Source organism: Dipodomys merriami, unplaced genomic scaffold (genome assembly GCF_024711535.1).
Source record: "Dipodomys merriami isolate MVZ:Mamm:240054 unplaced genomic scaffold, mDipMer1.0.p SCAF_570, whole genome shotgun sequence".
Taxonomy (NCBI): Eukaryota; Metazoa; Chordata; class Mammalia; order Rodentia; family Heteromyidae; genus Dipodomys; species Dipodomys merriami.
The window spans coordinates 612685-634420 of record NW_027206147.1 but is presented as its reverse complement, the minus strand read 5'-3'; the positions used below and the strand labels follow the sequence as shown (position 1 = coordinate 634420).

At 36.2% G+C, this 21736-nt stretch overlaps 1 long non-coding RNA gene and 1 pseudogene across 1 annotated transcript; both read left to right on the top strand.

The window, feature by feature from the left end:
• Positions 1-860: 860 nt before the first annotated feature.
• Positions 861-7252, top strand: LOC138812950 (uncharacterized). The gene is made up of 3 exons (XR_011367664.1): positions 861-965; positions 3050-3183; positions 7190-7252. It is a non-coding gene; the product is annotated as an uncharacterized lncRNA (long non-coding RNA).
• A 7030-nt stretch (positions 7253-14282) lies between these two features.
• On the top strand, positions 14283-14379 carry LOC138812954 (U6 spliceosomal RNA; annotated as a pseudogene).
• The last annotated feature ends 7357 nt before the right edge of the window (positions 14380-21736 follow it).

Here is a 21736-nt window from a genome sequence, read left to right as displayed (position 1 = left end):
TTTGGTAGTCATATGAATAGGAATGAGTTTCATAGGATCTCCTGCCATTTGTTGGTGGTAGGACCAGGATTCAAACTGTGGGCTCCAGCTCCTACCACTTCAACCTGAGGATAGGGAACTCACAGGTCTGTCCAAGAACATCAGCAAAACCAATGATTAGCCAGGCATCAGTGGCTCTCAGGAGTCTTCCTTAAAACTTACAAGGTTGTGAAAGGAGGATCATGGTCAAAGTCACCCTAGACAGGAAAGCCCTTGAGACTCCTGTCGAACTAGTGCCAACAAAGCCAGAAGTAAAGCCATGTGGATCCAGTGGTAGAGAGCTAGCTTTGATCAAAAGCAACTCACAGATTGTGCCCAGATCCTGAGTTCAAGGTCTGGGAACAAACAGACATAGACAACAATCTGTGCAGCCATTCGGCTAAAGCAGGTCACCCTCTTGTGCCCAACTGGCATGGACAGAGTTCCCTGGGAAATGGGCTGCGTCATTTTGACTCCTCCCATTCTGCCTGCATCACACGATTCCAGCCACACCCCCATTGTTTCATGGTTCTTTCTGACCAATGGGATACAAGAATGGTGGCCACACCCACATTCCATGCCGACCAGTAGCACCATGATTCCCTGTTTGTTGACACCACTACCAGCAGTTGAGAAAGGTAGAGGTGGCTGAGTAAAATACTCGAGGCCTAGGAGGAAAGGGCTTCCTCAGGCCCATCATGTGCCTGCCTGAACTCTGGCCCCCTCCCCCCCTTCCCCATGGAGCAGCATTTCAAACCTGGTGCTGTGGGCTCAGACCCATGGTTTCCTCAGGCAATGGTGCAATGGTGTGCCACGAGCCAGCTTGCTGCCCTGACCTGGTCCTGGCTCCCCTGTCCTCTGCTCAGGGCCTGAGCGTGTGTCATGCCTCTGCCATTGCTGCTTGCCCCACCTGTAGCAGCTCCCAACAGCTTCTGCCAGCAACACATGTGAGTGGCTGCCACACATCCCTGCACCCTGCACCCCATATCACCTCCTCTCTGACCTGGACCCGTGCCTCCCCTGTGCCCCACAGTCTGGCCTACGCCATGCCACAAATGTGCCCCAGGGGTAGGGGTGGGTGTTGACCCGAGGATCTCACCCCCATCCCCAGAGGCTAGTGTCCCAGGAAACCAGGAGATATATGGTTGGGTGAGGAGTGGGCGCCACAGATCCCTTGGCCTGGAGTAGTGGGAGCCACACTGCCGCACATCTTCACCCCTCCTCTCCCTGGTGAAAACCTGGTGGCTTTAGTCAGAGGTAGGGAGGAGCATGTCTACACCTGCCTTCTGGGGTCTTTTTCTTTTTTTCTGGGGATTGGAGGTGTTGGATGCAGAATATAGACACCCTTCCTGTGTGAGCTCTTGTGTTCTGTGTTCGGTCAACGATTCCCCTGAAGACAGAGAAACACATAGAGAGAAACATAGAGAGACAGAGAGAGAGAGAGATAATCTTTTTCCTTGTACAGCCTGACTGTGCTCAGGTGAGTGATCAGTTGGCAAATTGCAGGTGCTGCATGGATGAGTCTTCTGTCACCAGTCTGGATGTGTGTGTGTGTGTGTGTGTGTGTGTGTGTGTGTGTGTGTGTGTGTAGAATTGGGTTGTAACAAGGAGGCAGAATGCTTTGGTAACTTCTACCTGCTATCTTTGAGGCAGGTATGGGCTTCACAGCTGAGGTCTGGGGGCCTGGAAAGGTGAGAGGCTTGAAGGGGACCCAGCACTGTTAAATTACAAGAACAAGGGAACTGTGTGAAATGGGGCTGGGTACTCCCTTGAGCCTGATTGGTGGCAGTGGGATATTTGGAGGACCTGGGAGTCTGGCCTGCAGAGGATGGCTTCCCAAGGGGACAGAGACCATGACCAACACTTAGTAAGGATACGAGTTCTGCTGGTATGGAGTGCAACATCATAGGTCAGACTCTGGGTCTTCTCATCATGATGTCTGATGGGCGAGGCCAACCCTATCTTAAATCTTGAGCTGTGATCTTCATATCTCAGCCTCCTGAGTATCTAGGATTATAGGCATGAGCCTCTGGCACTGGGATTCTGGTTCTTTTTGGTATTTTAGGGTTAGACCTAAAGACCTTAGGCTTGCCAGTCAGGTCTTCTACCATGCGAGTCAAGCATTTCTGTCTTGGGCATTTCTGAGATGGAGAAGTAATATATGCTCATGCTGGGCTGGATCATGGTCCTCCTATCTGTGACAGGCATGAGCCACCAGGCCCGGTCTTCTGTAGTTGGGATGGTAGACATGTAGCACCACACTCAGTCATTAGTTTAGATGGATTGTCCCAAACAAAGTCCACAGCAGCCGATTCTTGACCAGACGTGAAGCTCTGGGTTGGGCCTCAACCGTTGGACTTCAATCTCCTCATGGTACAGTTGAGGAAACAAAGGATTAATACAGAGGGATATCTGGAACAGGGACAGGCACAGAGGGAGGGGCCATCTGATCCTTTTCTTGGCAATTCTGTGACCATATGATAGGAAGATTCCCAGAAAGATCTCAGATGGTGTGTGTTATTAATGGTGAAACAGGTATAGGATTATGAAACAAAACATGGCTCTCTTTATTACCCTATCCCCATGCGTAACAGGATCCTTCATTTTGTTCACTTTTGAAGCTGGGGAAACTGAGGCACAGAGAAGCCAGGTGACCTACTAATGACTCCTAGCTGACAGGAAGCTCGGCCTGACTTCTCTGCCATGCTCCTTAGGACAATGGGCGCTATTCAGTCCACTTCTTGTGGTGGGAAGTCCACTTCTTTTCAGTCATGGGGCTTGAACTTTGGGCCTGGGGCAGCTCCCCAAGCTCCTCAGCTCAAAGCTAGTATTCTACCACTTGCGTCATAGCACCACTTCCAGGTTTCTGGTGGTTTTTGGAGATAAGAGTTTCACAGATGTTCCTGCCAGGCTGGCTATAAACCACCATCTTCATATCTCAGCCTCCATTGTACTTAGGATTATAGGCCTGAGCCACCGGCACCTGGCTTAAGTGTAATTCTGACCTACTTTCTTTCTCTTTCTCTCTCAGGAACTGATTCAATGGGTGCTGGAGGAGGTGGCCCAGCATCCCCATATGGTTGGAACCAAGGTGGCCCTCTCATTCTGGAGGTAGACTGTGGGTCAGGCTCTGTCTTGCTCACTCTGTTGTACCAGCTCCAAGAGGTAAATCCCTCTGTGCCCTGCCTACACTGTGACAGTAATCCATTGCCCAACTAGCCTTACTGGACTCAGTACTGTGTTCAATGTTCTTTTCTAGCAAAAATTTCTGGTTAAAATTATGATACATAGTTACAGAATGAAAATGTAATGCCATCTTAAGAAAGTCATTTCGGGTTCTGGGAATGTGGCTTCATGGTATGGTGATTGCCTAGCATGCATGAAACCCTGGGTTCAATTCCTCAGTACCACATAAATTGAAAAGAAAACACTGGAAGTGGTCCTGTGCCTCAAATGGTGGATGGTTAGCCTTGAGGAAAAAAAAAAATCTGAGGAATAATTCCCAAGTGCTGAGTTTTAGCTCGAGGACTGCCAAAACAACAACAGCAACAACAACAACAACAGTCTAAGTGAGATTTGGAAACTCTTTTGGCAAGTCATCGCACCAAAAGGGCAGAGGCTAATTAACAGTTGTGACAGAAGAGAAGGAATAACTCCAGATGGAAAGAAAAAATGATAGTAACTAAGGTATAGCAGAAACCGTTCTAGGAAACCATTTTTGGATATTGAAGAACTAGTTATCAGCTAGGCTTATTCTTCATTGCCCTTTAACATTCAAAATCTCCTAGGCTAGTTCTTAATCTCTGTGTGATAAATGTACCTCCTTCTATGCTGTTCTTTCATACATGATCTACTTTGCTTTCTAAAAATCTGTCTTTCTATATTTCTCTGTGAACATTTTCTGATACTAAATACACCTACAAAGATGAAAGAGGATGCTAATGTAAGAGTCCCATGGCTCATGGGTCATTAATGTAACAAAATGGGAAAGGAGGACATATTTATTGCTAACTCAATCATTCTGACAAGCTTCAATGTCACATCATTTGGTTCAGATTTACATTCTTTGTCTACATAGTAACATTAAGTGCACATAAATGCAAATATGAGCCGGGTGTTGGTGGTTCATGTCTGTAATCCTAGCTACTGAGGTGGTTGAGACCAGAGGATTGTGGTTCAAAGCCAGCCTGGTCAGGAAAGTCCATGAAACACTTACCTTCAATTAACTCCAGAAACTCGGAAGTGGTGCTGTAGCTAAAGAGGTAGAGTGCTCAATTTGTGCTGAAAAGCTGAGAGACAATGCCCAGGATCAATATTCAATAATCACAACCAACAAAAAATTACAAATATGGCTTTAAGTTTCCCTCAAAGGAATGATGAAGTCAATAGTAATCTTCCCAAATGATTTAGTAGTGCACCTACTTTTGCTGAGTTATTTGTTATGGCTTCTTTGCTAAACATATTCTCTTTTTTAAAAATTGTCAAATAGTAACTTTATAATAAACTTCATCTAATATTTCTTGGTTCAAAAGAGAAGTACATACAGTTGAGGTCACTTAGATTTCTTACTGTCTTAGTTCAAAGCCAACCCAGGCAAGAGAGTCGTCAAACACTTATCTGTAATTAAACACCAAAAAAGCCAGAAGTGGAGGTTTGGCTCAAGCAGCGGAGTATTGGTTTGGGCCACTTTGGAAAGAAAGACAACTGTTCAGGGACAGGGGCCAGTCTCTAAGTTCAAGCCCCAGAACCAGCACAAACTAAATAAACAAGGAAACAAAACAAACCCTGGGTATTTCTTTGGGACTCTCCTTAAAATAGTGGTGGTCCGAAAATAGGCTGCTTTTGCTGATCATACTCACTGGATCCTGCTTTTTTGGAATCCTTATTGCTATGTAAAACTCAGGACTTGACTAAAGGAATTGATAACTGATTCCTGCAACAAGAGAATCATCTCAGGAGTGAAACATCCATCCATAAGACACTTCAAAACCTCCATATCTTTGCTTCTTTGCAATAGAACATTTTTAAAATAAAGTGACTTCCTTTTGTTCTATACTGGCCTTCAAATGACATATTGTTTCCTTATACTCTCAACCAGAAGTTCACAGACAAGTTTTATATGAGTAAAGGACACACTCACAAAAGTCAGGGACAGAGTTTCCTTCCAGCCTAGGATCCTTTTCTTATATAGTAAAAAGGAAAGCAATAGTTAACTTGAACTTTGTCATTTCACTATATTCAATTCCTCTCCTAGGATCAGTTTCCACATCCAGTAACAGTTACTTCCACTTACTTCCAGTAACAATTTATGGTGCTGCTCCAGAAATAAATGAATGTTTTCTGGCTTCATTGAAATAGCACAAGGATACTTTTGGCCATGAGGTAACATGTGTTTCAGAGACAACTTAGTAAAGAGAAATGAAATTTAAATTGCTTATAAATACATTATCCATGAGAACATTTTGTTCAAACTTCCTATGTGTTCTGTCAATTAAGGTGAATTTTAAATGGGAAGAAGGTTCTCAGATCATTTTTGTGAGTCTATGTGCTGTACATTAATTTCCCAAGTGTACATGAGTTAAGAGTAAGAGAAACAATAGCAACTATAGGAGAAAAAGAAGTTCTGTGTTTATGTACAAGTGTTCAATAAAATATAGAAGACTCAACAAATAAGAAAACATTGAAAAATAAAGCCAAATCCAATATGTAGATTTATGGGAATAATATAGAGAAAGCATTACTCCTATGTGGAACATGAAGCATGAGGCCACTGCCTTTCTAAATTATGCTTGCTAATCACGTAAATGTGCAAAAAGGAGAATGGAAGAATGATTCTGTTTCCAATGCAAGTCAGATATAGGAGAGTAGATGTAACTGGAAAAAAAGAATCCATCTTGAGAGAACAGGAATTATACCAGCAATGAACCTGGTGGCTAAGATCACATTTCTTATTCTTTCCTTTTCTTATATTCTTTTTGTTGTTGTTTTTGTTGTTTGTGGCCCTTGAAACATAGGACAGGTTGCTGTCCCTCAGCTCTTCAGCTCAAGGCTAGTGCTCTTCCACTTGAGCCACAGTGCCACTTCCAATTTTCTAGTAATTATTGGAGAAAAGAGTCTCCAGGACTTTCCTACCCGTGCTGGCTTTAAACCCCAATCCTCAGATTTCACAACAACTTGGTTTAGGATCACATTTCTAACAGTGTACACTCAGGATATGTAATGTATATGTTCATCTATCTTTATATGAATTCTTGAGTTAAAAATCTGGGCTACACGTTAGACTTTACACTCACAAAAGTGTTTGAAGTTTAAAAGTTGATACTCCTGGAAAAATAAAACCTAAGAATGTAAAGGAGTCTGGGAAGTTCAATTTGCATTTAGCTTGGACAGCATAGGCTTTGAGACACTACCTATAATTAATCAGCCAAAAGCTGGAATACCAGTCAAGAGCAACATTGCTGAATAAGAGCTTTAGGTTTTTGCATACATACATTCGAACATACACATACACACAGAGGCACTTATAGGTGCACACAAAAAGACACAAATGAAACAACTCTTAGAATATGTAGAAAAGTTAGAAAACAATAGAAAATAAGTCCTGAGTAAGATTAGAATCAAATGATAATTTTAAATATTAGAAAGCCTTCAAGTGATCTTTCCCCCAGAATTTGAGAATATTACATAGGTAGGGACAGAGATAGTAAGAGAGTTAAGTAATCATTATTATTATAAGATCCATGGTAGAATGAGTCAGGGAACCCTGCAGGTGCATCTGAAAATGTTCATATCCTGTGTCAAATGTTAAAACATCTTTGAAAATAGTACATAAACAGTCTGAGCATTCAGTCTAGTGGATAAGATCATAGGAGAAGTTCAGAATTGCTAGTCTGTTTCTAGATTAAATAAACAAACTATGGCAGGGCAAAGTGCTACAAGCTTGGAATTATAGCACTCAAACAGGAGAATAGAGAGTGGAATTACATAACGATACCTTCCCTGGACCAGGTAGAATAATTTTGTCTCAGTAAAACAAACCAAACAACAAAAATGGAATACACAGTTGGAAGTTTGGGCTAATTTTGTCATTATGATTTGAGAAGTCAAGTTTCCTATTGAATGCAACTCATATATATCCTCACTTGTGTTTTAAATGCTCTCATCATTACAGAACATTCCTAGATGAAAAATAGCTCATGATTCCCATCCAAAAATTTGCAAAAGTAAGTAAGCCTCATTCTGTTGGATTCCAAATTAATGTTGAAGTATTACAAAAGCTTAAATCTGGAGAAATAGCAAAGTTCATCTAATGTAGGACTTTGTAGACCTTGTTAAATTAGAATTTAGATTTAAAATATATTTTTTGGTTTTGTTTGTAATTTCATATTCTATAGTATACTACAAAATTATTTTTAAGTAGAGGGATTAATTGAAAAATTCACAAATGATTCTGGCATTCTATTTGTCTAGATATTCTTTCAAGAGAGTTATAATTAGAACATAGTTAATAGATAATTCCCACAGTTCATGTACACTATGTTAATGTGAATGATCTAGACAGAGTTGCCAAAAAATGGATGACATTAATTTATACATTTAGAAAAACCAATTTTTTAAGGATTTGGTTTAATATGGTATGAAGAGAGTAATTGTGTGACATCTTCTTTCTTCTACCTATATGTAACACAGGAAGTCATTTCCTTATTTACGTGCCTCTGTATACATGGAGAAAAATGCTAGGTTTGGGGTTTGTTTTCAATTTTGTTTTTGTTTTATTGGTTCATCCTAGAGCTTGAACTCTTGGCCTGGACAGTGTCTCTGAGCCTGTTGATGCTCAAGTCTCGTGCCCTACCACTTCAACCTCAGTGCCACTTGAGTCTGGCTTTTGTGGAGAATTTTTTTGGAGATAAGATTCTAAGAAATCTTCCTGCCTGGGTGGGCTTTGAAACATATTTTTTTTATCTTAGCATCCTGAATATCTATGATAGTTAAAAAAGTATAAATATAAAAAATATTTGCAAGTGTTCTGATCTCAAGAATACTAGCGGAGGAAAAATGATGCAGCTCAATGTATTGTAGTGTTCTTTTCAGAATAAGGAGGGCGTCACATTAGCAGAGGTGTAGTATTTTTTCAAAATAGAGATAAGGTATTCATGATGTGAATTAAGGAATTTTAAGGTGCCCCTTAAAAGTTGGAAACTGTTGGGCTAGGATGACTTTATGGCATAAATCTTGGGATTGATGGTCATAGAAATAATAGCTTAATCTGATAAACAATAGCTTACTCTTGAAGAATTAATTATTACATATGCTTCATAGTTTTATCCTCTACCAGAATGTGGCTATTTTTCTGTTGACTTCTCAGTCTGTAACACCCCATTGGAAACTACAGCTATTGCAGAATTATATAACATGCAAACAGGTACTGTTTGGAATCTCTCAGAAATGTTAAGAATTTAAAAATGAGTAGTTATTAGTCATAGGAATTTTGAAGAACACATATATTCTGTCCTCTTAACAACTTACTTACTTTTAAAAGTTATGGGTTTCCATAGCATTAAACAGTTTTCTGTTTTAGAATGAGAAAGTACTAAATTTATTCTTTTTTGAAAATTTTGGCAAGTATATTGTGAAAATATTGTCTAGTTGGATAACATTCAAGTTGATCACCCTCTGATAAATAAGGGGTAATTAATTCAAATTAGATGCCAAATAGTATTGATTTTTAAAATATTACTACATAAAAAATATTATTTCCTGTGCCAATACAGTGAAATTATATTTTATGCAGCTTATTTTTCAATTTTATTATCAAAGTGATGTACAGTGGGGTTACAGTAATTGTAAGGTATTAAATCATAACTTTTCAAATTTGTTAACCTTCTCTCATTTTCTCATAGTTTTCCTTCATCCCTTCATCCCTCACAAGTTGTAATGTACATTTCCAATATATTGTCTTGTGAGTATTGCTATTGCATTGGTTTGCCTTTTGTCCTTTGTCTCACCATTATGCTTTTCCTCTTCCCTTCGCTAATTAAGGTAAATGTTTATACAATACAAAATGATATACCGGAAGGATAAACCATAGGGGGAAAACCCAAAGAAAACAGAAATCACATAGTTCATCAAAAACAACAACCACAAATGAAAAAATCTGGTTCCATATCTTGGAATTAATTTTGCTTAGCATCAGCTAATATGGTTATATATATGCATAACAAAGCCACTGGAATATAATAGCTGCATGGATAATATATCATGAAAATAACATGTTAACTTTTTGATGGTAATGGTGGAATTAGGATTGGTGAATTCACGGTTCTGATAAAGGATTTTCAAGAGTTTTAAAGTTATGACAGGTAAATTTTAATTGTTCAAAATTTTAACAACTTAGCCTATTACAAAAATTTAAATTGCCTGGAAGAATAGTTTTCATGCAAAGAAATCCAATGAGACTTAGTAGAGAGGGAACAATGTGGATGAAGATGGCTCTTTTTCACACTAAACAAACAAACCTGTAAATCCTGTAGGGTCCCTTGGAATTATCCTTACCCAGGAAATATATTTTCACTGTTTGACACAAGGTTGTATTGGAATTTAAATTCAAAGTTCTTAAAAAATAAGGCATCAAAATTTGTGAATTTACCTTTAATTACCAAAGAGCAATTCTCTGAAAAAGATAATTTGAGTCAAACAATTTAGGGAGAAAGTGCCCTTCACAATGAAAGAAGGTGTTGGGATTACACATTTTTGTTTATAACACTTTCCACAATGTCTTTGGATGTGAAGCAGTGAAACACAGAAAAAAATCTGATTGGATACTTCAAACCAATGATTTCACATTTCTAAATGGCTCACAAAAGTAATATCCTTATTAATATGAGATAGTGAATACTTCTGTTATTACATATGCCAAAAAGTTCAGAAAAGAATTGAGCAAATGGAAAAGTTAATAAAAAAAGTTTTGTTAGAAGACTTAGCTAAGCATATTGTATTCAGCAGTGAAGGGAGGCCAAAACTTTTTGATATAAATTGTGTTAGTATTTTTACTCCCTAAAGTGAGTTTACAGAGCCTATTTGGCTCACTACAATGCAGAACTGATTGAATGAAGACATGAAAATAAATTCCACGTCCAAATGAGGCAATTTAAAGAGTTTTAAAAGAGAAATAATGAAGATTTAACAGTGGTGGAGCCCATATAGTCCTCCAGCTTCACTAGACATGAAGCCAAGAAGCTGTGATTAATTGGAACTCCGGCAAGAGCTAAAAGGAGGACATAGAAATAGGACATAAAAGCATTGTCCTTTTGTAACAGACACTGTCTTCCAAGGTATGGGTCATTTAACTCTATTGTCCTCCAGACATCTTGGTGAACAAATTCAAGACCAAGAGAAAAATAATCTATTGAAATAATTTTGCCTAGAATAACTTCACTGTTCCTGATATGGTATCTAAGGAGAATCTTAAGAGAGAAGATAAAAGTGCAGTGTTTTTTGTTTCCTATAAGCATCTTGTTAGGAAAATATATTTTTGAGCTTAGACAATTCTGATTGAACCAACAAGTGATGGAGTACTTATTTTTGTGGGCACTTTAGACACAAGAAGTCTTTTAAGGTAAAAGAAAAAAAATAGCTGAATATTTGTGATCACAGCTTCTAGGGCTGTATACTGGAGACAAAGTTTTACATTAGATTTCTCCTCATTAACATAAATGTTGTTTCATGGCAACCAAATGCAAGAGGGATATTTAATGGACTCATTAAATATCAATGGCCAATTAAACAGCATGAAAGAAGAAAATGGCAAATAATATTTAATGAATTACTTTGCCAGAAGAAAGAAGGAAAAATATAATTCAAAATCAATTGACTTAAAAGTATGAAGAAAGAGTAGTGAAGAGATATTAGAGAAAATATAGAGTATTGTTTTCTCTCCAGCGGAGTAATGGGTTCATGATCTTGTTTCTTCCACACTAACCTCACAAGCTACCAAATGTGTCTCAGAACTGGATTATCCAGTTCAGACAGAAAACTCGTAGAAGAAAGATACTATTTGCAGCAGATGTAGGTGATTTATAACCTTAGACAATCTATTTAATTCTGTTGAAAATTCTCCCCTATCCCAAACTTCTCTCTTTGAACAGTTTTGTTTGCTTTTCCCAAGACTGCCCTTCATTAATTGATTAAAATTTTGAGAGGTCATATTCATACTCTCTGGAGATTGCTGTTTGGTTGTGATTTTTCTGTTTTTTGTTTCTTGTGTTTTTTAACTGAATTTTAAAAGGTTGTGCAATTGTTTTACAATTAAATATATCCATCTAATTGTCCAACGCTCCTAGATCTGAGTCACTCCTTCCATCATTCTCAACCAACCCATTCTCCAAGATTTATTTCCAATTTTCCACTTCTTTATCATGTGTGTACATTGAATATTCTAGCTGTACTTGCCCCTTGTTCATTTTTCATTCATTCTATGTCTTTACTATAATTCTTCTCTGGTTTCAACTTCCTGATAGTCATTGTGTTAAACTGTCTATTAATATTTTGAATGGTTTATATGCATTCCATGGACTTTCAATCCTGCATATTCTTGAACTGATGTCAGCTTATATTTCCATAATTGATTCATCTGCAGCAACAATTTGCTGGAGACTGGGGAGGTGAAGCACCTAAACAAGACTTTATTCTCATCCATTTGGAAGATTAATCTTTAGACAAAAAGAAAGTTAAAAAAATGGCTTAGAATGTATTCCTAACTACGAATTTTTATAAATGGCTTTGTACAATGGTGTGATTCTTTTATTTTACATGGAATAATATTTTCTACTGCCTATAAGTTTTGGAAAAAGAAGAAAATTAAAATTTATTCCAAAAGAGGAATATGATAAAAATAGAAGACAGATATTATGTTTGTCATATCTCTGATGAATACCCATATTCAAGACTTAAAGTCATATTTCTTACTATATTAGACAGAAGGAAAACATAAAATAACATATGATAAGGCAACTATTTGTGACTTTTTAAAGTGTACCTTATTAAATGATGAAATTTATTAGCTCACGTTTGGGTTTGAAATTTAGGAGGCTAACCTATTTAACACATTTCTGGAAGGCCCTTACTGAAAAACACAAATTGTGGGTGGTACTATTTCTACACTTTAATGAATGGTTGAACGTGTTTGGCATTAGTGCTGTGTAAATAATTCAACTCTATTGTAACTTGCTCCCTACACTTAAAAAACTTGTAATGTCACTAAGTATCATCAACTTGTAAAATGTCATTTTGACGAATGTGATTTTAAAAAGTTTATTTGAAAAGGAATACACTTTCAGAAGATTAAATGTAGATTATCATTGGTTTGAGAGTGACATTTTTATACCACAGAACCATGTTGTACTGAAGTCCCAGTGTTTTGAAGCACCCCTTAGTGCTTCAAATATTTTTCTGAATTACATTTGACTTCTAAGTCAAGTTTTCCGGGCTTTGGTAGACCAATTATGGATCTATCCTTCAAGGAACTATTTTTTGGCCCACTTATGTTGGAATAAAATCTTTCATTAATCATAGGGGAGGGGTATTAAAAATAATCTTTTGACACTTTGTGAACTTGTTCACTCATATGGGCTGGTCATCTATAAGTTGCATGTTTTAATTACTGTACTTTCTCTCAAATTTTATTTCATTCTTCATTTTAAGTTGCCTTGCATTCCACAATTGCTTACTGCTAATTCCTGCATCTCAAGGAATTGGGGCCCTGAAATATAGGAAATGAGAAATTGAGATTGGTCTTCAATTACTATGTGCTGACATGTTGCATGGGCCTTGGTGAGAAGTCTTGCCCCTGTTATTTGATGATGCAGATAACTGGGACCTGGGATCCTAGGATCCATGGGGACTGCAGAAGAATAATGTTTTTTTAGACATCTTAGCAAAATTTGGGTATAATCAATAGGAATGCTTCCAAAATATGGAGAAAAACAGTTTGGGACAAGAGAGTTAAAACAATAAACAGAGCAGCAGAGTAAAATGCATTATAGATTAGAGGGAAACATTTTTTTTTTTACCATGTGGATTCAGAAGACCAAGAAAAGTTAAAATGTATCACAAGTTTATACTAAAGACATTGCATTGATACTTTTTATATTCTAATATATATTTTAAACCTAATTATTTATATTCCAATTCTATTTACTAGAATAAATAAATATCAATTTATTTGCCAAAATATCAACTAATTCTAGTAAGTTTTACTGTGTGAAATATAAAATCAGCACATATAAATATAAAATACATAATTATATATAATATAATTAAAAGGCACAGGTTTGCATTGTTCTGTTGTAGTTACTGTATCAAAGGCAACTCTGTTTTAAAGTATTATTCCATTATTTCTACCTTAGTGTTTGATAAAGTTAGACCTAAAGCTTTATCGTTTGTAGATTTACAGCATGGAGGCAAGAGGAAACACTGTGATTAAAACAGTATCAATTTAATGCCTAATAACAAGGAGAAACATATGGACTTCTCTTGCAACTATGAAAATATTTGGTGATAAAAAGGCAGTAGTGTAAGTTCCTGCCTGGTTGGATGGTAGACAGGCCAGGACATTAAGTAATCATGCATATGAACAATTTTTTCACCTTCTTGGCTTTAGCTACTTTTGAAATGGAAGGTATATTAAACAATTATATTTTGATAAAATACCTTCTAGTCTGAACAGTTCTGTTTGAACTGTTCATCTCTCTATGATCCCTTGTAACCAAGATTAGTTTTGTTCTAGTAAGACAATCTATGCTGTCAGGGTATGATTTTCTGGTTGGTCTGTTCCCACATGGAAGAAGGGTAAAGGCTCAGGTAGACATTTGTGCCAGTAACACCTCATTTGGGAAAATATCAGCTGAAGAAGTTTAGAAGTAGCTCTTAAGCAACGCTTACTTTGAATCCATTAGGTCCACATAGCTAACACAGTTGGATAAATAAGTACTTGAAAAAGCCATCACCTTTGGACCTATCTATAAATAATTGAGAGTATGATCAAATTCCAAATAAAAAGACTTAAGATAGTCATTGACAAAAAATTTGCAAATGTGAGCAATCGATTGATCAATATAATTATTTCTACTATTCACAGAATTTTAGGGAAATAAGATCGATAGCATTGTTAGGAACATTACTGTTTCCTTGTTACAAGTAGGCACCCAAGCCTATATAGGCTTGTATAAAGATTGCATCATTAACTACTTAAATTTAGAGGATACTACATGCTTCAGCAGCATGAATACTCAAATTACAATGCAGAGATTAACATGGCACTTGCACAAGGATAATATGAAAATTTGAGAAGTATTCCATATGTTTCATTCTTCAGATGCAAGAAATGAAAAACAGTTATTAAAAAGTTGATTATAAAATTACAACTGTAACAATACACGTAATTCATATAATTAAATTTAGGTTGACATCAGTGTATTAAATATTCACCTCAGAAAGGCGTTTACAAAGCATAAACTTTACAAAACTTTTCAAATTAGACAACATTGTCATTTTATCCCAAAGAAAAATAATATTAAGACCTAGAAAAAAAAAGAATCAAACTGTTTCTATATGGAATGCAATCAGAAAGGACACATTAATGAACCTAAATATTATAAAATAATGTAGAATTCAAAGTATATCTAGGAGAAAATAAAATAAATTATGAACATTATGCAAACATAGAATATAGAATATTTTAAAATATACTTTTTCAGACACGCACCAGAAATATTTTAGTTTCTGTACTACTCATTTCAACAGGTAAGTTAAAATTGTTTCTGATTAAAAAATCACAAACTCTGGAGAAATCATTATACATGTATACAAAAACTATTAAATACATTTTGACATCCAATGCAGGCAATTCACTTGGAAGAATTCCGCAGAATCCATGAATTTTTACAGTAAAATATTGGTGTTGCCGGCACATGTGGCTTATGCCTATAATGCTAGCTACACAAGAGGCTGAGATCTGAGGATCATGGTTCCTAGGCAGCCTGGGAAGGAAAGTCTGTGGTACTTTTATCTCCAATAAACCACTAGAAAACTGGAAGTGGAGCTGAGGCTCAAGTAGTAGAGCGCTCACCTTGAGCTGAAGAGCACAGAGATAGCTCCCAGGCCCAGAGTTCAAGCCCCATGACAGACCAAAATAAAATATATTGCTCTTATTTGGATTGTGAAAATATTTTGTAGGGACACAAAAGATCGACTTGCATTTTTGAAATTTAAGAAACTTAACCCGACCATTAGAACATAGGTGAACAATTTGTACAGCCTTCCACAACTTCATAGAGGTAGTGATACATACTTATCCTTTTGGCAATATCAAATGCAATTTTTTCTATGTTGTTCTCCAGGCCTGGTTTTATATAATGGTTCAACAGAAGGAGATTCAGCGTATCTTTGCTAGCTCAATTCTCACCAGCAATATGTAAGGGGGACAAGAGGCCTTTAGTTGGGCATTGGTATCTGCATCATGATGAAGTAATAAAGAAGTCATTCTGGTATTATTCCACGTATATGCACTGTGCAGGGGTGTCCAGTCATCTACAGTTATTACATGTGCCGCTTGAGACACCAACTCACTGACAATGTCTAATTGTCCACTGTACGCTTCTTAATGAAGAGGGGTATACTCATCGTCATCCCTACTATTCACATGAGTGGCCTTGTGGGAAAGAAGTCTCCGCACTGTAGTAAGCTGAATATTTTTGGCAGCCCAATGAAGAAATTTGCTTGGATCCTTCTCCATTTTTTTTCTTGCAATTGATATCATTCCTTATTTTTTCATCTTGTTCTTCATATTCCTAAGAATTGCCTAACCAGAAACTTTGACTGCCAGTGGGAATGAGGTGTCCATGTATTTTCCTAATAGTTCACATTGGTTGAACTGGTCAAAAATATCCAGTGAATTTTCTGCAACTGTTTATTCACCATGATTTATATTCTCTTTTTCCAATTTTACTATTCGAAATTATTCTAACTGGAGAGTAGGGAATTGATGGAGAGCAGAGGAAAGATATTCCTCCATATTCAAATGTACACACTGAAAATGAGGACCAGTGATGTCTCCATGTGCAGCTTATTCTAGGCATGAGAAACTAGGAAATAATGCCTTCCATATAAATGATTTGGGAAATGGCAGAGCAAAAAGTGAAATGATACAACAAAAAATATAAAAGCAAAATAAATTAGGATAATTATGGAGCAATCGTGTTATATATGAGAACCATGAAAGGGAGAGAGAAAGAAAGAGAAAGATGTGTAATGACGTAGCTAGCCACATAATCCATGCCTCTGATCAATTTGTAGAGCAAACAAAATTTTATTTTTTAAAAGAGATGGAAATCGAATTTATGTATTTACTTGAAGTTAGTAAATACATTTTTAGTAGCCTACATAAAGAGACATAATTTTACCAAACTACAGACAGTAAAATAAATCCTTGATAGTTCTAGTAACAGATCTGACTGAAATCAGTTGAATCATACTTTTCTTGTACAATGAAGGAATAAAAGGGTAGTAAAGCAGCTAGAGAAGGCAGGGAGATTGTATCTGTGACAAAACTTTGTGGAAATTGGTATTGAGGATTTCTTACTGGTGATCCACTTGCACTGGAAGCATGATTCTGAAGTATTGCTTGCCGATTCTGAACTATTGATTTGATTATTATATTCTCCAAGAAGAAAATGAGAATTGATAATGAAGGACTACTAATACATTTTGACCTTCTCACTAAGCACTTTCAATCATCAAAATCACATGAAGACAATAGACAGGCCTACTTTTTAGATGAAAGCAAGTGTCTTTTAAAAAAAGGAATATTTGTAGTCATGCAAAGGACTTCTATTTTACCAATGCCTCATACATTTTTCTAATGTTGGGTAACAATAAATAATGGATCTATTAGAAAGCTCTTAAAGCTCATATGTTAAATAGTGAGTTCTCTTACACTATAATATGGTATTTTTTGTGTATGGTCTTAAGAATAATTTACATTACTAACTTGAATTTCTGACAGGACAGTATCATCACTGTACATCTTGCTTCTATACTCTCAGCTTTAAATTACTATTTAAGTATGTGCATTAGATAACTATAGAGGAAAAAGTAGAAGCCACACTGATGGCTTATGTCTTTAGTAGTAGTTAATCAAAAAGATGAAATCTGAGAATTGTGGTTTGAAAGCAGACCAAGAAAAAAAATGTCCATTAGATTCTGATTTGAACGTAACCAGCAAAAGCTAGAAATGGAGCTGTGGTACAAGCAGTAAAATGCTAGCCTTGAGAAAATTGAAATAAAAAATAAATTCTGGGACAAAGCCAGGCCCTGAGTTAAAGCCCTAGTATTAGCACCAAACGAATTAATAAGGTAATCAATTAATTAAAAATAAATTAAGTGGTCACATTTGGAGAGGCATGTAAAATGTAACAAGGGTGGTGATGGTTCATGTATTATTTTGTAATAAGGCATATTATCATTTGTCCTAATCACTAATATATTATTTGAACTTTTTTGTACAATAAACCCTGAATTTAGCATGCATGTATATGTGTGTGTACATGTGCAAACATGTGTATACATGTATATGTGTGCGTGTGCTGTTGCAATGTTGCTTGCCAATCTGGACAGGGTGAGGCTGAACAGAGCTAACTGTGTTGCAATGTTTTATTTATCAATGTTCTGTCATGTCATTTCAGTGGAACCACCCTTCTGTACATATTATTTGTCTACTAAAAAAGTCATCATAATCAAAGCATTTACAGCATTAAGTTAGATAAAGAGACCGCTTTCAGCTCTTATTGTATGTGAGGTAAGAAGATACAGACATAATTATGTAGTAAGTTATTGCTGTAAGATGATTGTCAGTACAAAATTTGACCTCTTAAATTGGTTATACTTTTAAGATACACTCATGGAGTGATTTGGACAGACTTGACCAAACAGGTATTACTCTCTGGTTATTCCTGTGAAACACAAGTTGGATAAACTCTTTCCGGATTTCGGTAGAAAATCACTTTCTTTGCAAGACCATATCTATTCGCACTAAGAGTTAATCAAACCCATATTAAGTTTGAATATCCCATCTTATTGACAAAATAAGTATTGTCGATATGCTTGTTAGATATTCCTTCCAAAAACGAACAAACAAAATGCATGTGTAATGTCCAGATTGTGTATGCATTTGAAGGTGTTTTGTACATGCACAAGGATCTTTACCAATGGCTCTTTTGTGGGAGTAACTACGGCAACTTTAACAAATAAGGCTTTTTGAATATCTTTTCCAATATACATAACATCCCAGAGGAAGTCTTGCAATTTCTGAAAGTCCTTTGAATATTTTAGTATTATTTCAGTTCATTGACTATAGAGCTAAAATTTCTGAAATAAATATTGTTAAGATCTGAAAATGTAAGTGGGCATATAGGCTTTTTTATGCATCATTTTATGAAAGCCCAGTTTTTATGAAAGTAAATGGAATAGAATAAAGAATGTAAGTGAATTGGGTAAGCTAATTATTAGTATAAGTTTGTTTTCTATTAACAGTCCATTGAATGTACATGATGCTGTTAAATTATTTCCTTTGTGTCTCTGTACTTCAGTTAGTTTTAGAATCTTTATAGTTTTGAGTGAATGTTTTGTATAAATAACGATATTTTTAAATGATTAGAATTAACCTTGTGTTTTGTGTCCTACTCCCAAGAAAATGAGTTATTTTTAAGTGTTAAGAGTTTATCATTTTCATTATTATCATAGGGGATCATTATCATTATCATTATCATTATCATTAAAAATGCAGTAGTATTGATGTCTTTTTAAAACAATTGTATTCACAAGTTGGAGAGTCTTTAATTCATACTTAGGTTTTGGTGCCTATGATTTTTAACCTCTCATTCCTAACATTAATATATCAGACTGCATTTTTGTGTATACAAAAGGTAAAATATTTATCTGGGGTGAAAAGTGATTTTTATATCAGTCTTTAATAACATTATATAGTAGTACATTTCTCTCAAAATTTTGGGTATAAAAAGCAATCAAAATACTTCTAATGGTAAACAATTTAGGTGAGCTACAATGTGGAAACGATTGCTCCAAAAGACCTGCAGTCTGTTTCCATCAGGAATTGGGCAGGTCATTCTTTCAGTAAGACTGTGTTAACCAGAGATGGGGTCCCCAGGCAGTGCAGTGTTGAGTGAAGGCATAAAATATGATTTCTAGTATTTTGAGCTAGAAATCAAGAATGTTATAGTTTAGCAGTTCCTTTCACCAGGGAGGTATAAATTGATTATGAACTTGGAGTTTTCATATTACAGTTACTTATTTTCTTTTTTTGTTGTTGTTGGTCATGGGGCTTGACCTCTGGGCTTGGGTGTTGTCCCTGGTCTCTACCACTTGGACCACAGTGCCACTTCCAGTTTGCTAGTGGTTTATTAGAGATAAGAGTCTCACAGTCTGTCCTGCCCGAACTTGCTCTGAACCACAATCAGCAGATCTCAGCCTCCTGAGTAGCTAGTATTACAGGTGTGATATACTGGTGTCCGGCTTAGTTACTTATTTTCTAACAAAGATAAAGTGAAATATTATTAGAGTGTGCACAATAGTTTTGGGAAATTTTCCTAGAATTAGTAGACTGAGTGCTGGTATTCAGTTATAAAATAGAATGAGGTTATTTGATATGGTGGGAACTGACCGCAGCCTAACACTTAACGTGTGTACAATGTTGTACTAGTAATTCCAACTCTGAAGATTTACATATCATGATCTTAGAATTAAAAATAGAAGTAGTTCTACTTTATGGGATTATTGTGAGGATTAAATTAGATACCAAAGGTAAAGTACTTGGAAAAACAATCATAGTTTGATATTTTCTACTTGTTATTTTATCATGTGATATATTGAAATATTTGTACTATGATTTTTATATTGCGTCAATTTAGGATAGGCAAAGTGATGTATTGATATACACTGAGTTGTTCACTTTTCTGTTATTATGAGGATAATACCTGCAAAGAAAATTTCTGAGAAGGAAATTATCATATTGACTCATGGATTAAGATCAGATGTCTCCATTGTTTTTCATTATATTTTTAGTAAATAAATGTACGAAGGGTTTTCCATTCAAAGAATCAGTTTTTAAGTATGATGGATTTTTACATAAATTTCTCACATCCTTCCAAACCTAACCCCACTTTCATTTTTTCCTAGTTTCATACTATCTGCATTGAATATTATGGCTTCACTCTCTACCGTAAGTCTCTTTAATCCTTCCCTTTGACTTCCCCTCACATTTTCCAAGTGATAGTTTCCTGGTATTCATTTTGTTGGATTAAAAGTTCAATTTTATAAGAAATTACTCCTCTGCAAATAGCATGCTTTGATTAATACTGTTGTTTAACTTGCATAAAATTCTGGATTCCAAGTACGCGTCCTTTGTGTGTCTGGCTCTGACGTTGTTTACTTAACATAGTTTTAGATCTATCCATTTGTTTGCAAATGCTGTACCGGTCTTTATAATGGATGGGTGCAATCCAGTTGTGTATATGTGCAACACTTTCTCCAACCATCCCTCTGCTAAAGGGCGTCTGGGCTGATTCCATAAGTTCTCTATGGTGAATAGTGCAGTAGAGAACATGATTGTGAGATTGATTTTACTGTAACCTTTGGGAAGAATTCACCACTATTTTTCTAGGAGCAACCCTCTAGCCAATTTTCCAGAATAAGCACATCCCTTCCTTCATCTCCATCACAAGGTTTTTTAAGTTGTCAAAAACACACTACCCCCTACAGGTCTGAATCAGCTAAAACCACACTGTGCCCATATTCTTTGTTGTTGTTTTCTGTCCGGTCAAGGGGCCTGAACTCTGGGCCTGGGCGCTGGCCCTCAGCTTTTCTGCTCAAGGCTAGCAATCTACCATTGGAGCCACAGCGCCACTTCCAGCTTTCTTCTTTTTGCTTATGTGGTGCTGAGGAATCAACCCAGGGCCTCATGCATGCAAGGCAAGAGCTCTATCACTGAGCCACTTTCCTAGCCCCGATGTGCCCATATTCTTTTAATACATTTTTCATAATTTTACACATAATTTAGTGAGAATCATCTATGTACTTTCCTACTGTGGTAATGAGGGATATGACAATAGAGTAAAAGTAAGAGATATGGAATTTAATTAGCTACTATCATATTTAAAATAATTTTCAGCTCTCATAGCATCACTTACTATTATTTTAATCTTTATTTGATTACTTCACCTATCCCCTAAGTTATAGCATGATTTAACTACAAAGGCAAAAATGTGTGGTTTGACTTTAACACTCATGTGTGAGGATGCACAATATGGGCAAATAAAGGGATTGGAATTAATAGCCATTATCCATTTTGTTAAATGGTTTTCTCAAACTGATTCTCACAATTCATATTTCATTCAACAAGAAACGTGACTATTCCCTATGCTTTGCTCCTCATTAAACTTGTTTCCATGTTATTTTGTAATGAAGGATGATTTCGTAATTCTACTGTAGATACAAAAATACATTAAAATATTTCTATATGTATGCATTGATATAAATATACACACATATATTATAAAAGTTATAATGATAAATTTTAACTTCTGTAACTGTACAATTTACTAAATTATTAAAAACATGGACGGCTCAGGCCTGGAATCCTGGTTACTCA